This window comes from Lutjanus erythropterus, chromosome 6 (genome assembly GCF_056507025.1).
Source record: "Lutjanus erythropterus isolate fLutEry1 chromosome 6, fLutEry1.hap2, whole genome shotgun sequence".
Taxonomy (NCBI): domain Eukaryota; kingdom Metazoa; phylum Chordata; class Actinopteri; order Lutjaniformes; family Lutjanidae; genus Lutjanus; species Lutjanus erythropterus.
In genome coordinates, this window is record NC_139322.1 from 3,452,496 (window position 1) to 3,467,841 (window position 15,346).

At 39.7% G+C, this 15,346-nt stretch overlaps 1 protein-coding gene across 1 annotated transcript in view; it reads left to right on the forward strand.

Annotated features, from left to right (window-relative positions):
* The first annotated feature begins 1,910 nt into the window (after nt 1-1,910).
* The window catches only part of pkig (protein kinase (cAMP-dependent, catalytic) inhibitor gamma), a 48,591-nt gene continuing 35,155 nt past the window's right edge, over nt 1,911-15,346 (forward strand). Inside the window, exon 1 of the mRNA XM_084720260.1 lies at nt 1,911-2,171. The gene's annotated coding sequence lies outside the window, so the exon portion shown is untranslated. The remainder of the gene's footprint in view (nt 2,172-15,346) is intronic.

The following is a 15,346-nucleotide window of genomic DNA, read 5'->3' on the forward strand; positions in this document are numbered from 1 at the left end:
AAAAGTGACATTTCATCATTTTAATTCAGCTATAATGTAAAAAAAACAAACAAACAAACAAAAAAAACTTGCTAACTTGCCAGTTTTTTTGCTCTGTAGCAAAACTCTAGCTAACTAGCAAGTCAATCTACATCAGTTGTTAGCTAGCTAGTTACATCTGATAGCTAATGTTACCAAAATAGTATCTAAGTAGCTAGATAATACATAAATTGTTAGGTTAGGTAGTGTTTTGCTAACATTTGCTATCTTAAAAAGTGACTATGTATGGCTTTTACAGGTCAACTAGCGACACCTTTTAACCATCTTGAAAAATTATTTAGAAAAGCCTAGCACATAGCATATCTAAGTACAGGAAACAGGTAAGAAAAAACTTGTAATAGAACTAGACAGAGCAGTGCTGCTCAGCCTTGCTTCCATTTTTTCCCTGCTATTTGCTACTGCAAATATTCAGTGAGCCATATAACCTGGAAGTAAACCTGGAAGCTAGGAAACTTTTTTGGCTTATGTGCCAGGTGAGCAGCTCTCATTTGACTGAATGGATGCAATCTTTGCATACACAATCTTCATTATAGTGCATCTATATGCTGTACATCAGACCTGCAATACAACATCCAGCCTAAGACGACAAGGCCACATCTCCCTCTGGGGGAAAACATAAAGTTTCATATAATGGGAGAGATAGGAAAATGAAAACAAATAAACATCCTCTGGGTCTCCATCCTTCCTGGAAAGGAAAGGGATCTATAAAGAGCAGTAAGAACATCTTAGCCTCCAAAGACAGTAACGCTAATCGTTACTACTACCTGTGCATATCTGATGTATGTACTATTGACTAAATTGAAAAGAAAGCCACATTTTAAAAGATGTGATGGGGAAAGTTGTACTAGTGATATATAATCATTTTAATTTAGCTGATGTAAAAAAAAAAACTTGCTAACTAGCTAGCTAATGTATATCAATCATTAGCTATCTAGTTAGCAAAATTTTAGCTCAGTATCAAAACTCTAGGTAACTAGCTGACTAATCTACATAAATTGTTGGCAAGCTATACATTTGATAGCTTGTGTTAGCAAAATACCTGCTAACAAGCTAGATAATATACATAAATGGTTACATTAGCTAGACTTTGCTAACATTAGTTAACTTACAGGTCAACCAGTAACGTCTTTTAATCATTTTTGAATTTGGTTTTCTTTGCATGTAGCTTATCTAATAGTGCATTCATGTGCTGCATGTGGAAGATGTTATTTTGACTTTGATGTGCTCATGCTTGTTATAAGGATTAATGCTAATAAATTACATTTCTATTTAATCTAGGTCAATCTGTGTGGAAAGCTACTGTTGGTTACAATTTAATATAACAACCTAATTACCAAATAAGTACTCTGTCCACTATATTTCTAAATGATTTTAACAGACAACAACTCGACAACTTGTGTAACAAATTTTTCTCCAACTTTCCGAGTTGTTGTTCCGACTTGACGCAAATTTTCCCAGTTGGGAAATGATTTTTCCCATTGTTCTGACACCACATGAACGCACTAGTAATACAGGAAACAGGAGAAAGCTGATCAAGGTGCCAAGCTTCCCTGAAGGCCTAGAGCCAAAAGGGGGCGGGGCTTTGAAATGACCACATGAAAAGTGCCGAAGTTTCCCTTTAAACAATCCTGCTTAAAACAAACGTGAGAAACATCTGGGATTTCCTGCGGGGAAATCTCATCAGTCGGGGTGTCTGGTCTGGTGGTTTGATGTATGACTAAATAAAGCTGCCGTGACATGAAAGCTAAAAAAGAGAGAAAGGAAAAGGAGCTGTATAATGTGTGTTTGATGTTCAGAGTGCAGTGAGCTGTTATTGGCTCCAGCCCACAGAGGAGTGGGAGCCTCCACTGACTCGCTCTGATTGGCTCACACACGCCTAACTCCATTTTGGAAAACAGCTGTTTGAAGACACAACCTTTTTTTTTCCCTCGTTGTTTTCCGACGGTTATCCCGACTAAGAAACACCCAGGCTTTTGACACACACTTCTTCAACACTCGTTCTTCTATTCGGCTTCAGTTTCAGCCCAGTTCGGCGTGCTGCGTTTTTGTCCGACTGCCAGGAAACTTAACTGGGATCCATGGTGTTAAATTTCCATTGTAACAAGTGGATAACAGGAGGCGACCCGACCAAGGTTAGTGGCGGTCTTTTCCGATGTATTTCTCATACGAGTGCGGGGTTTTTGCGGTGGGTATGTGTGCGTAAAAAAAATGGTCGTACAGTTTTAGTTTGTAGTGACCAACCGCAAGGAGCTGCAGAGTCACGAAGCGACCGTTTCTACATGATTTTAATGAGGCATTTTTCCAGCCATCGCACAATACATCTTTGTGTCCACTGTACTGAATCTGTCAAACGGTGTCAGTTAACGTTGAATGACACCGTGGATGTTAATGGTATTCACATTTTTCCTCGAATAGCATTCAAGTGTGTCCATTGTGTGTTATTGTGTGCGTGTGCTCAGTTTAAAGGACTGGCATGCACGTCCTTCCCACACATTAGCTGCTGCTGCTGCTGCTGCTGCTCGCTGCTGCATTCAGGGAAGCTAATGACAGCCTGGATAGCTTTTGAAAGCTCTCATCTCCTCCTCTCATCGACTGTGCGTTTTTGCTCTTGTCAATGCACCCAGCAGCCAACCAAACCAACCCCCTCCCTCCTGTAAACACAAATCAACTTCATCTTCTATTTCCTAACTCAATAAAAATAACAAGGCAGTGATGACAGCAGGAGGTTTTCATGCAATACTGAAGAAGAGACATCAGTGCAGTTTTTTTTTTTTCTGGAGCTGGATGGATGGATGGATGGATGGATGGATGGAGATGGAGCTCAGATATTCAGCAGCAGCAGCAGCAGGCTGGTGGGGAGCAGGCTGGGACCCCCCACTTTGCATGAGTGTTGCTGGGCAGGGGCCAGCGTTACTGGGCATGGGCACTGGTGAAGATAAATACTGGCTTCTCGCCTGCCTGTGGTGGTTTGCTTCACTGTTGACTGGCTGGCTGACTGTAACCAAAGCAGTGTTCTGCCTGAGCTGCAGTCAGTGGTTAACTTAACATGTCATCTACACATTAAAATGTAGGGGAGACCGGGGGCTATTGCACCATATTTGCATTTTCTTCAATAACACACAGATTACTTGAACGCCGCATCATCTTTTGATGTAGGAAGCATACATACGTGCACTGATTAGCAGGCCCAAATGCAATCTGCTCATATCCAGAACAAAAATCTGTGGAGTTGCAGATTTTTTTTTTTTGCTTCTAATATGATAGGACATAGGGCTACAACTAATGATTATTTTTGTCATTAATTAATTTGTCAAATAATTTGTCAATTATTCAATTATTAGTTGGTCAATAAAGTGTCAAAAATGTTAATATTAACAATATTAATACAATATTAATTTAAGATAATAAAGTATAGATGCACCAGTCTACTGGCCAGAGACCGGAACTGGACAGTTTTCAGCATGACTGGTACTCACTGGTGTTCGGCCAGTCAGTGTCACGTATCCAGTTCTGTACTGGTCAAATCCACACACATATTCTTGGCACGATGGTTACGTCATGTGTGCAGCAACACAGTCAGTAACGTCACAGCCACAAACACTCAGACACATGCTTGTGTGACGTTGGCGTCAGTGATAGATTCAAAGAACAGGATAAAGAGAAGACAGACAGTCTACAAGTAGACAGAGCAGTTAATGGTGTTGCTGAGAAAGTGGTAAATTTTCTAGCCCCTCAGGCTAATGTTAGCCAGCACCAGACTACTGTTCATAGACTGACAGTTAAAATCTCACCTCCGCTTCTGGCTGAAGAATAAACAGCCTGTGTTGATGCGTCTCCTCAAACATTCTGTCATCCAGATTCATTTAACTTGTGCTTCTGTTTTTTCTCACTGCAAAGTTTTACTACAGCAAACTGTTGCACTGCATCAGTCTCGTCTCAGGATCGTGCTTCCTGTAGTACATATCTTAATATAAGAAGGCCTGGCTGTAGCCTGGAGCACTTGTGAAGAAAATGTAAGTTATTTGATAGTTAGTGTTTTATTTGCTTTAAACAAAAGTTAAAATGTTTGTGTATTCCATCAATTATAGTTCTTAGACTGAAAATTGGAATCGGCAGGTCAGACCCATAAAAAAATCGCAAATCAGAATCAACCAAGAAAATTGCAGTCAGTGCATCTCTACAATAAAGACTTTTTTGCTCAAAAGCAATCACTCACAGTAAACAGGACTGGAAGAATTATTTAGTAGATAGTAGAACCTTTAAATTTTTTCCAACCGTTCAAAAAATAAATTTGAACATTTGTTGGAAAACTCAACCAGCAAGCAAAGTTTATAGTGGAGCAGAGAGAGCAAAAATTAATATAGAAAATAATTTACCATTATTACCATTTTTTTGTACAAGCAGCATTTCTATTTATTTAAAATATGCAAAAATATGCAGTAGAGTTGCCAGTTAATAATACAATCTATATATTTTCAGTAATAATGGACTGGAGGCCAGTTTTAACACTGAAAAATATGTCAAATTAACCCACTGTATCTCAAATAAAAGCACACCTCAGAGTAATCCCACCACTGCTGTAGTACTTTTAGTACAGTATTTGCTACTTTTCTTTGTCATTTATGACAGTAAATGAAGAGTCTTTGGGGTTTGGATTGTTGGCTGAACAAAAGATGCAATTTGACGACGTCACTTTGGACACTTTGGGAAACTGATTACGCTTTTTCACAGTTTTTAGACATTTTATAGACTAAGCAATTAATTAGTCATGAAAATAAACAGCAGATTAATCGTTTATTAAAAATTAGTTGTAGCTAAAGATGCTCCAGCTGAAGGTCAGTCTGTGTGGCAGAAGATACCTTGACAAAATGTTTATATTAAAGGAAGAATATTTAGCAGCTGCGCGTGCAAAAATTAGTACTACAGTCCAAATAGTGCATTGGAGCCATGGACTGTACATTGAGATCCCATGTAATACAATACATGGTTGAAGGGAGTTGTTTTCCCCCTGCCACTTCCTCCCCAGAAAGGGGAAAACTCTGCAGGCTGCAGGAGCGCCGCAGGATGCATGCAACGTCGCAGTATTGCCAATACCAAGCAAGGATAAGTCCTCTGCTGTAAGTTGATCAGCTGTTTATAACTGTCAGTTGTCTGTCAATGTAAAGTTCAGCCTGTTATCCTGAAAACAAAAGCCCACTGCTCTGAAAATACACACTGTGGAGTTTGACTTCAGTGGCTGCATGTCTCACTGCCTGTCAAACTCCATTAACATTTTGCTCAATTTTAATCATTATAAACATTTATTTCTTATGACCCATAAAAAGACACTGACTCATTCAGCAAACATTCTGCATTAATTTGAACTCCAATTATCGTGAAATGGACATAAAAAAAAAAAAAAACAAGAATTCGGGCCTGAAATAGAAATTTCAAAGGGGGATATCGCAGCTGTAGCATTGTTGTCAGAGAAGTGATTATTTCAACTTAGCATGTTCATTTGACCTCTGATGGCTTATAATGGTCATTTTATGATTTATTACAGTAAATATATTCTCCTTTAAAGATTTTTTTTTCTATATTTGCAGCTTAATCACATGTGGTTTGGAGATTAAGTCACTTGATGAATTCAAGATTAAATTTCGGACAGGCTGTACACTCTGAAATGGCCTTCTTTGGACTATCTTGCTACTCCATCGCCCCCCCCCCCCGGTACTGTACCAGCTAACCAAACATGGTCTGCTATCCTTCAAAATGACCAGGGGGGGGAGGGGGGCCAGCCAGAACAGAGAGCGCAGTGATGCAAGAAAACCCCAGCTACTACACAGAGACATATACCCCGCTGACCTTGGACGGAACCCCGCAGAACCTTCAGTCATATTTCCTGAATCTAAACACGCCGGAACCACTAACCCTTAAGATTACACGTGCTCACGTTGTGGCTGTTATGAAGGCTTGTCCTCGGGGGGCCTTTGTGCATTCTGCCTCTTCTAATCTGTGACACCGGCTATTCAGAAAGCGGCGAGATCATGAGTAATCAGGTCATGCTAGAACAGTTATGATTATCTGCAGTGCTGCATGACCAACACTCTTACCAACACCGTTCTCCTCCTCCAACTCCTTCAGTAAATACGAGCCGTATCTGCTCCTGCTGAGGGCCGCCTGCCAACAATAACATGATTACCCTGAGAACATTTGGACCCCTGTATCCCTGTGCTGAGAGCCTGCATTAAGTACACACGGCGGGGGGAAGGACGGCGGTTACTGTGTGGTTGTTTCTGTCAGTTGGTTTTCCGTAAGTGGTCATCACATTTTTTCCCCTGCCAGACAGCTTTCACTTGTCGTCCCACTGAATGTTCAATTAGCTTTATGCTGTATGTTGTAATACACATAGATTATGTCCTTCTTAGTTTGGGAATACAGTCCTTTAAAGGAACAGTTCACCACAAAATCAAAAACTCATTTTCCCTCTGGCCTGTAGTGCTGCTTATCTGTCTGAATTCTTTTGAGGTGAGCTGCAGAGTTTTGGAAATATCCGCTGTAGAGATGTCTGCATTCACTCCAAAATAATGGGACTAAAAGCAACAGCAATGTCACTTTGCAGAAATCATGACCTGGTTGCTCAAAATAAACTACAGACCTTGTTGTGAGCAGTTTCAAGTAGGAGCTACTTCCTTTCTGCAGTAGAATCTACTGAAACTACTTTCTTTCTGATAGAAAGTAGTTCATACATAAAACTGCTCACAACAAGGTCTGCGGATTATTTTGAGCAACCAGGTCATGATTTCTGAAAAGAAGCTGGTTTTGAGTTTTTCAAATGTATTTTTTGGTGCTCTGAGCACCACAAGCTGAGTGCCTTCTATTTACATTATACTGCAGAGAAGGCAGACATCTCTACAGCTGATATCTTCATCACAAAATAATCTAAATGGATAAACAGCACTACAGGCCAGAGGGAAAATATCTGTTTTTGATTTTGGGGTGAACTGTCCCTTAAATGGGATTCTGAGGCAGCTGGATTCAAAGCTTTTCTGCAACAAGGTCACGACATTACATGCTTTCGATAAAAATAGACATCTATTCTGAGAATTGGACCAAGTGCCTCCTAGATTTCTTTGAGTTTGTGTCACCTACAGAGACCTTCCTGTATTAAAGGGACAAATTACCCCCCAATCAAAAATACATAGATATCAGTCCTGGAGAAAAGGCAGACATCTCCATGTCTGATATCTATGTATTTTTGATTGATCACTCGGCCTGTGGTGCTCAAAGCACCCAAAAAACATACATTTGAAAAACTCAAAAGCAGTGTCTCTTTTCATAAATCATGACCTGATTACTCCAGATAATCCACTGACCTTGCTGTGAGCAGTTTAATGCAGGAACTATTTTCTTTATACCGAACTACACCCACCAACTGTGTCACTGTGTAGAAGTGTCCATCTACTCAGGGATGAGGTGCTAGTGACAGCACAGGATGTAAACATTAATGATGTCTTCCTCGGCTGAACTGTACTGTTCCAGTACTAATATCTGTAACAGTATTGGTCTCCAATACTTCTTAAAGTGCTGGTATTGGTATCACCAAATACATGTGTCGCACTTACCCGATACCACAGAATGTATTATCCCTAAGAAGGTCACAAATGTAGTGCATTTTCCTTAACAGATCGTTGAAAAAGCTAACAATTAATCAGTAAAGGAACAACACTTTTTTTTCCTCTTAAGAATTTTTCTCTTGTTTTTTTCTTATTTTAAATTTCCCTAATAATTACAGATTAATACATTTTTAATCTGTTAAATTCTTAAACACGACTAATCAGGGTTAGTGGACTCCAACTGTTAAAATAATAATGAAATTAATATTCTTTAAATACAGTTTAAGTTCGGGTATTGGAACATCTCTGAATGTTAGCATGATGCTATATTGTTGTGAAACAGTTTGGTAGAAAAAAAATCCTAGTTCTGACATTAACGGGTCAGTCGTAAATGGAGGACCATATAGAAGACCATACTACATTTTATTATTGTTAGTTTTAGCAACAACTTAATAATAACTAGCTTTGAAAGCAGAAGTCAAGGAAAAATAATGACAAGGAGACATTAAAATGTATAATTATTGTCCAATTTGTTCACATAACTTCAGCATAAACTGCTAAAAAAAAATATGCACCTACTGAAAAGACTTGGATGATTTGGGTGATTTCTTCAGCCACAGAAACACTGGATTTCATTGCTGCACGGTTTTTGATATATTCTGTTGAGAACTTGGGAGTTTTTGTTGATTTTCTTGGTGGCTAAATTTAGCATAATTGTCTTTGTGTTTAATGTCAAAGTGCTGCTGTAAACTGTATTGCTTTGACATACCGACCTGTCTCTAGGAATCGCTCACTTTTCTGTCTCTCGTTAAATTGTCCGTCTGTCCGTGTCACCTTTTCTTTTCTTTTCTTGGACATTTTGTTCCGCTGCTACTGTTAATGTTACTGGCTCGCGGGCCTCAGGTTTGACACATTTGACTTAGATGGACAAACGGCACTAAAGAACCAGAGGGAAAAAAATGTGTTTTTGATTTTGGGTTTATCAGAAAACAATAGTCTTTAGTTCAAAGTCCAGAACAGTGCAGCAGGGTTTTGGTGCTCAGGCTCTATTTTTGTTTGCGTCCCTCTGTGTAATCATGGGTTTAATGTGTACATATTTTGTGGAGAGAGATTTGTCGGTTCAACTGCGATGACCTCCAACCACATTCTTTGCCCTGTGTGCAGAGGACTTAAGCTCCTCTGTTTTTAGCTCCCCGCAACGAGAAAATGAGTGCCATCACCCCGGCCTTCATGCACCAGACAGAAAATACTTTTCTGATACACAAAGAAATGTCAGACCGCTGCGAGACTCTCAGGTTAGAAGAATGAAGTAAATGTTTAGTTTCACTGATTGTCTGATATTTCTGCAGTCTGCACAGTGATGTGTAGTTGCTGTAAAATAAAAATGAAAGTTGACGATAAACTTTATTTGAATTTTACGTGAGCAATTCTGTCTGTCTTTTATTGGAGGCCTCCTTTTATTGTCTTGCTTTAAAGGGACAGTCCACCTTTTTTCCCTGGCCTGCAGTGCTATTTTTGCATCAAGATTTTTTTGATGTGCGTTGCAGAGTTTTGGAGATATTTGTTGTGGAGATGTCTGCCTTCTCTCCAGTATAATGGGACTAAATGACACTCAAAGTACCAAAATAAAAAATACTAATACTAATCCAGAGACCTTGTTGTTCTAATGGACAAAGAAAATAGTCCCTACAAAAAACTGCTCATAACAAGATCCGTGGACTATCAACACTGATGCATAGCACTAAAGGAAAGAGGAACTGTCTCTTTAAGGTTCCTGTCATTTTATTCTTTATTGTGCAGCATTTTGTAAAGTTTTGATGACGGTGCTATAAACCACATCAGTGATCGTCTCTCTGACATTTAATAGCGATGGTTGGGATATCAACACCTATGATGTTTTACAGGTACAATGACACACGTGCTATAAATAGCCACAGCCTTGGGTAATGGTCGTGTGTAATCATAGCTGCTCTGGCGTTGTTGGATGTGATGCGCCCATGTGACGCAAGTTGTGAAACTGCACCTCTTCATTGCCTCTCTTTTAATTACTAAAATTAAAACCAGGTTGAATGAGTGGGGAAGCAGGCTGAAGTATTAATATGAAAACGGGTGATTAAGGCCATGTCTACACCTATTCATTCATGAGGTGTGCTGGTCCACTGGTTTTACTACATACTGAGGTGACACATTTATTCATCTGGTGCCTACAAGTCCAAATCTACAGAGGACTCGAGTGAAGAGGTGAAATTAATTTTGGCACGTATAAAAAACAATTCTCCACTGAGGACTGCAGCTTTTCTTGATTGATCGTTCGGCCTGTATCTGGGAACCAGACGAATCTGCTAGCTCATGTGCCATTTCCTCTGGCAGATACGTCTGGCCACCCTCCTGTTCAGAGAGATTCACCCCCATACTGGATCTCTTCAGGCCAATCACAACCGTTTAGTTAATATGGGGCAGGTTTGATATGATGACTGTCAAGTTTCAAGTGCAACACACCAGGCTCACGCAACTGTCAAACTAGGCAGTGTTGGTCAAATATGAATATAGATTCTGTTACTGCGTTGCCCATTTCCAGCCTAGTGTAGCTGACTGGTTAGCTTTAATTTGAGAAAGTTTGGGACTAGGATGCCATTTTTTCTGCTTGTTGCACAGCCTCAACTTGTGGTCATAGCTAGAAGGGAACTGCAGACTTGCAGACGGTCTTTGGAGAGTCTTCATTTTAACTCAAAACCATGATCTTTTCCTTTTCTGTCGCTAAACATGTCCACATTTTAACCACAGCATTGTCACATACAACATAAGTAGTGTTAGTTTGTGTTAAAAGGATGTTTTTTTTTTCTTGTCAGTCATCCCAGTCACCCCTGCTCGACCTGAAAAGTACACTAGGATAACTTTGTTATGATTTGGCTGGAGAGTAGGGGTGGGCGATATGGCAAAAATATCATATCACGATTTTTTTATTATAAAATCACGATTTCGATTTTATCACAATCTTGTTTTATCAAAATCTAATTTGCAAGTTTCTGGTCAGTGCAACCAAACCATTTCTGTATGTAAAACAGTCCTAAAAGTCTTGAATGGAACCATATCTTTTGCAAGATAAAAGGTAACTGCTTCTGTTACCTCTTTCCACCGCTCTCTTGTCTTCTCATACGGAGTGCCTTTATCAAATGGCTGTGTTAACGTTGTCTGTTTGGGTCTAGCTGCTGCCTCTGGCTGCGGTGCCACCGGCGGTCCCCTCGCTGTTTGGCTCTCAGCATCCTGTTTAGGGTGCTTTTTCTTCAAGTGATTGAACAAGTTCGTCGTGTTGCCATCCGACGTGCAAACCGTCTCTGTGCAAACTTTGCAAATTACCTTTGTTTGTGCTTTGTCATTTGGGGATATGTTGGAAGTGGAGGTTTTTTTTGCGACCAACTCCTCCGTTTGGCTTTGAGCCATGGCCCTCCATGCGGCTACCGCTACATACACAAACAAGGAGGCGGGTAAGAAATTGCGTCACTGCCCGTAATTCGCAATGATTGGTTGGTCAGGTTGACGACGTAATACGTTCATAAAAGGTTTGTAATTTCGTCGGCCTTGTCCCAGTCAAGCTTGTAAGCAGGTATGTGAAGATATAAACACTCTGAGACAAACCAGTGGATCAACCTGGAGGAGCAGGACATTGATCCGCCAAGCTAATGGCATTAGTAGGGCTGCAAGTAACAACTATCTTCATTGTCTGTCAATTCTGTCCTTGATTAATCCATTACTTACCAGAAAATGGTAAAAAAAAATGTTGATCAGTGTTTCCCAAAGCCCAACATGATGTCCTCAAATATTTTGTTTTGTCCACAGCCCAAAAATATTTAGTTTCCTGTCATAAAGGAATAAAGAAATAGGGAAATATTTACATTTAAAAAGCTGGAATCAGAGAATTTTGACATTTTTCCTTAAAAAATTGCTAAAACCAATTACTCAATTATCAGAATAACTGGCAATTAATTTCAGAACCGATTAATCAATTAATCATTGCAGCTCTGGTAAATAAACATGCTCATCTCCCTCACGAGTCATCAGGGTTGTATGTAAAGACTGAGGCAGATGCAGTGTTTTTAACCACACAGCAGTAAAAATCTGATATTTGGGACAAAGTGAGGATACTGACAGACAGCAGGAAAAACTGTTATTCTCCAGGAATAGTCTGAGAAGTTTCCTTGGACCTTTTTTTAACGCTGTGAAACTGGGTCACCACTGAAATCTACTCTAACCGCTGTGAATACAAACTGACCACAGCCTCTGCACCTCCTAACTCAATATGCCCACAGGGAATGAGTGTGTCATACTCAAATGATGGATTCACTTTAAGGTCCAGTGTGTCACATTTACAGAGGTTTTATTGGCACAAAGTGGCAGCAATAGAATATAATATTCATAAGTGTGCTTTCATTAGTGTAGAAGCATCTGAAAATAAGAATCGATATGTTTTTGTTACCTTTAAGGCCTTTGCACCAGATGTGGTGTGTGTGTGTGTGTGTGTGTGTGTGTGTGTGTGTGTGTGTGTGTGTGTGTGTGTGTGTGTGTGTGTGTGTAAATAATCTGCCCATTATTAACATTTTTGGATCTCTGTCCAGTCAGTGCAAGCGTTCACATCAACCATGGAACTTCGCTGAGCTTTTATTTTTTTCAAACTAAGGTCGACCTTTCTCAAATTTTGCTTCCAACATGAACACATCTGACCAATCAAAGAGCCTGTTGTTGATGATGTCACATTCAAAATATTCAACGTGGCAGATCACTTGTTTCACAGAACTCTGTTTGGTGATTAAAGGGGAAAAAAGTAGATGATGATGAGCTTCAGTACGATGATGATGTGATATCACGCTTCAGCAGTCTATGGAAATGCTTCAATTTCCAGGTCCCATAATTTCATGGTAAATAGGTCGCAATTATCAAGTAATGCATTTTAAATTTCTGAGAAATTACCCCCAATTTCATGGCTTAATGTGTGATATCTGAATGAAAATGACACTGGCGAATTTTAACTCAAATTTAGGGTGATTTGCGGGGAAATTCATAGAAATTTCACACGTTGCTTTCTAATTACCACCAACTACATGAAAATGATACTTACTAATTATCACGTACTTAACCATGAAAATAGGGGGTAATTTGGAGGTAATTTCTTCAAGTATGTTACTTGGTAGTTACCACAAAATTATGGGACCTGAAAATTGAAGGATTAGCTAAAGTGTGTTTGTTACCCATAGCTAGTTGCTGCTCCGGGTCAGTTGGTCTCTGAAATTACTCCTCTGCTACTTCATCCTCTGTACCAGCTGTTGCATCAGCGCTGAAATCCGTCGTGAAGCGGCTGTGTTACAGTTTCAGCTCCTGAACTGAGCAGCGAAATGCACCAAGTTCTCCTCTCTTTTCCAATATTGTGTTTTTTCTTCTGTTTATTAAATAAAAGCAGCACCAGGTCATCGTCACTGATGTTAGTTACATCTTTTTTGCTGCGGCGCGATTGTTTTTTAGAAGCAAATTTTTTTGCCTCAGAATCATTTGCAATTTCATGGCATTTATTTGTGTTGCTGTTGATGTGAAAAGACCTTTGTTGTTTGTTGTTTATATCTGCAGAGGATGCGGGTTCTCCTCCACACAGTCCACCATGTTTTTACAGTAGCCCAGAACAGTCAAATCAAACAACCTCTAGATACAGCCTTTCATGTTTTTGTGCATGTTTAGCTGCCACCATTATTTCCCCTGCACTCATAGAACATTGACATAAATAAAAGATGGATGCCATGGGCCCACTTCCTTCCACTATAAAAAACTGAAACCAAAATATCCTGGATATGAGTGCTGCCATCTTGCCATCACTTGGAGCCAGAGTCTGTGCAGTAGTGACCGGCATTGGAGCTGCACTTTTGAGATCCCGCCCACACAGCTGGCAGAGCTCAGCTGTCAATCATGGTGTGAAAACTCAATTTTTGTACCTTCAAATAACTAATTGAAACCAAACAGATCAGAAACATGAACACAAACAAACATCATGATAAGAACTATCTACTATATATCTGTTATGACCTGTGCTGCAGCCCGCCACCAGGGGGCGATCAAGATGCTTTGGCTTCACTTTTGGGGAGCTCTCATGATGTGCATTTCTGTATACAGTAGAACTCCAATGATTAATCTGATTTCATCTGATTTTGGTTTCCTTAGTCCTTTAGACAAAACAAGACATTTGAGGATGTCAGCTTGGGCTTTGGAATACAGTGATCAACATTTTTCACCATCTTCTGACATTTTACGGACAAAACCACTAACTAATTACTTTAGAAAATAGTCAACAGATCAATTGATGATGAAAATAATCTGTAGTTGCAGCTGTAACGCACAGTTACGAGTGCAGTGAAGTGTTTGCAATCTGAAAGTTCACCACTAGATTTCACTAAATCTACACTCTGGTCCTTTATTTGGTAGATTTTGTTCCAGGACCCTCCCTGTTTAAGTGGTTTGTAACCAGTGCGGTGTGACGCTGCACCTGCCCACAACCCTGCAGACACTTAAGTGGCTGCAGAAAGTGGATAGGTTTGACACATCCATCCTCTTCCCTGATGTATTTCCTCTTCCCGATAATCGACCTTGTTTGGCGAGGCTGCTCTTCAAAGAGGCAACACATCTGTTTTTCAGCATCGAGTCAGTTGATTTAACGTAGTTACACCCTCTTACCTCAGCTGGATCAGGCCACAGCATCTGCGTACATTTTACAGACAGGGTCGAGGTGTTGAATAAACACTGTTTGACTCTATTTGGTGAGAGAAATTTTAATCATCTCTTATTATGTAAATGGATTCTCATCCATGTGAACTGGTGTGGAAGTAAAATAGAAGCATCCTTTCTCGCTGATTTGATGGGAATCTCTCCTGATGGAAAAAAAAAACATGAAGATGAGGTTTAATTATTTTAGATGGAGCGGCTCATTTCGTGTGATGCGAGAGAAAACGTTAGATGGCGAAGGGAACAACATGACCTTCAGTGTTTGACGGGGAATCAGAGGCTTGTCTTGTGATCTGATTCATGCTTTGATTCGATCCACTTTGGGAATTCTCGGGCTCGCTTCGCGCTAAAATATTCAATTGTTTTTATGAAAAGGTTTTCATCCAAATCCCAGAGGAGAGGAAACGATGAGCTCAGCTGACAGGATGCCGTTCACAGGAGCTACAGAACAAATCACTGGCTGTCATTAAAATTCACTTGACAGTGATATATCAGGAGTAAATCCCATTTCCCAGTCTGCTGCCAGAGGAAATGAAATGTGTAATTACTCTAAATGAGACAAATAAATAGTTATCGTTTCATGACCTGTAGGTAAACTACAGGATGACTGCGTGGTTTTTAACAGAGGGCTTTTCAAATCAACTCTGCTGACTGGAGTGAAATATAGCTAATAAGTAAAAGGAGGTTAATCAAGCTGTATATACAGTCCTTTTTTTTAGATTCTGCAATGATTTATCAATTATTAAATTAATCACGAACTATTTTGCTCATTGATTAATCAGTCTGAGTCATTTTTAAAGAAAAATAAAAGTCAAAAGTCTCTGATTTCAGCTTCTTAAATGTGAATATTTTCTGGCTTCTTTGCTCCTCTCTGACAGTAAACTGAATATTTTTGAGTTGCTGGAAAAACAAGACGTTTGAGGACGTCATCTTTTGGCTTTTTGGAAAGGCTG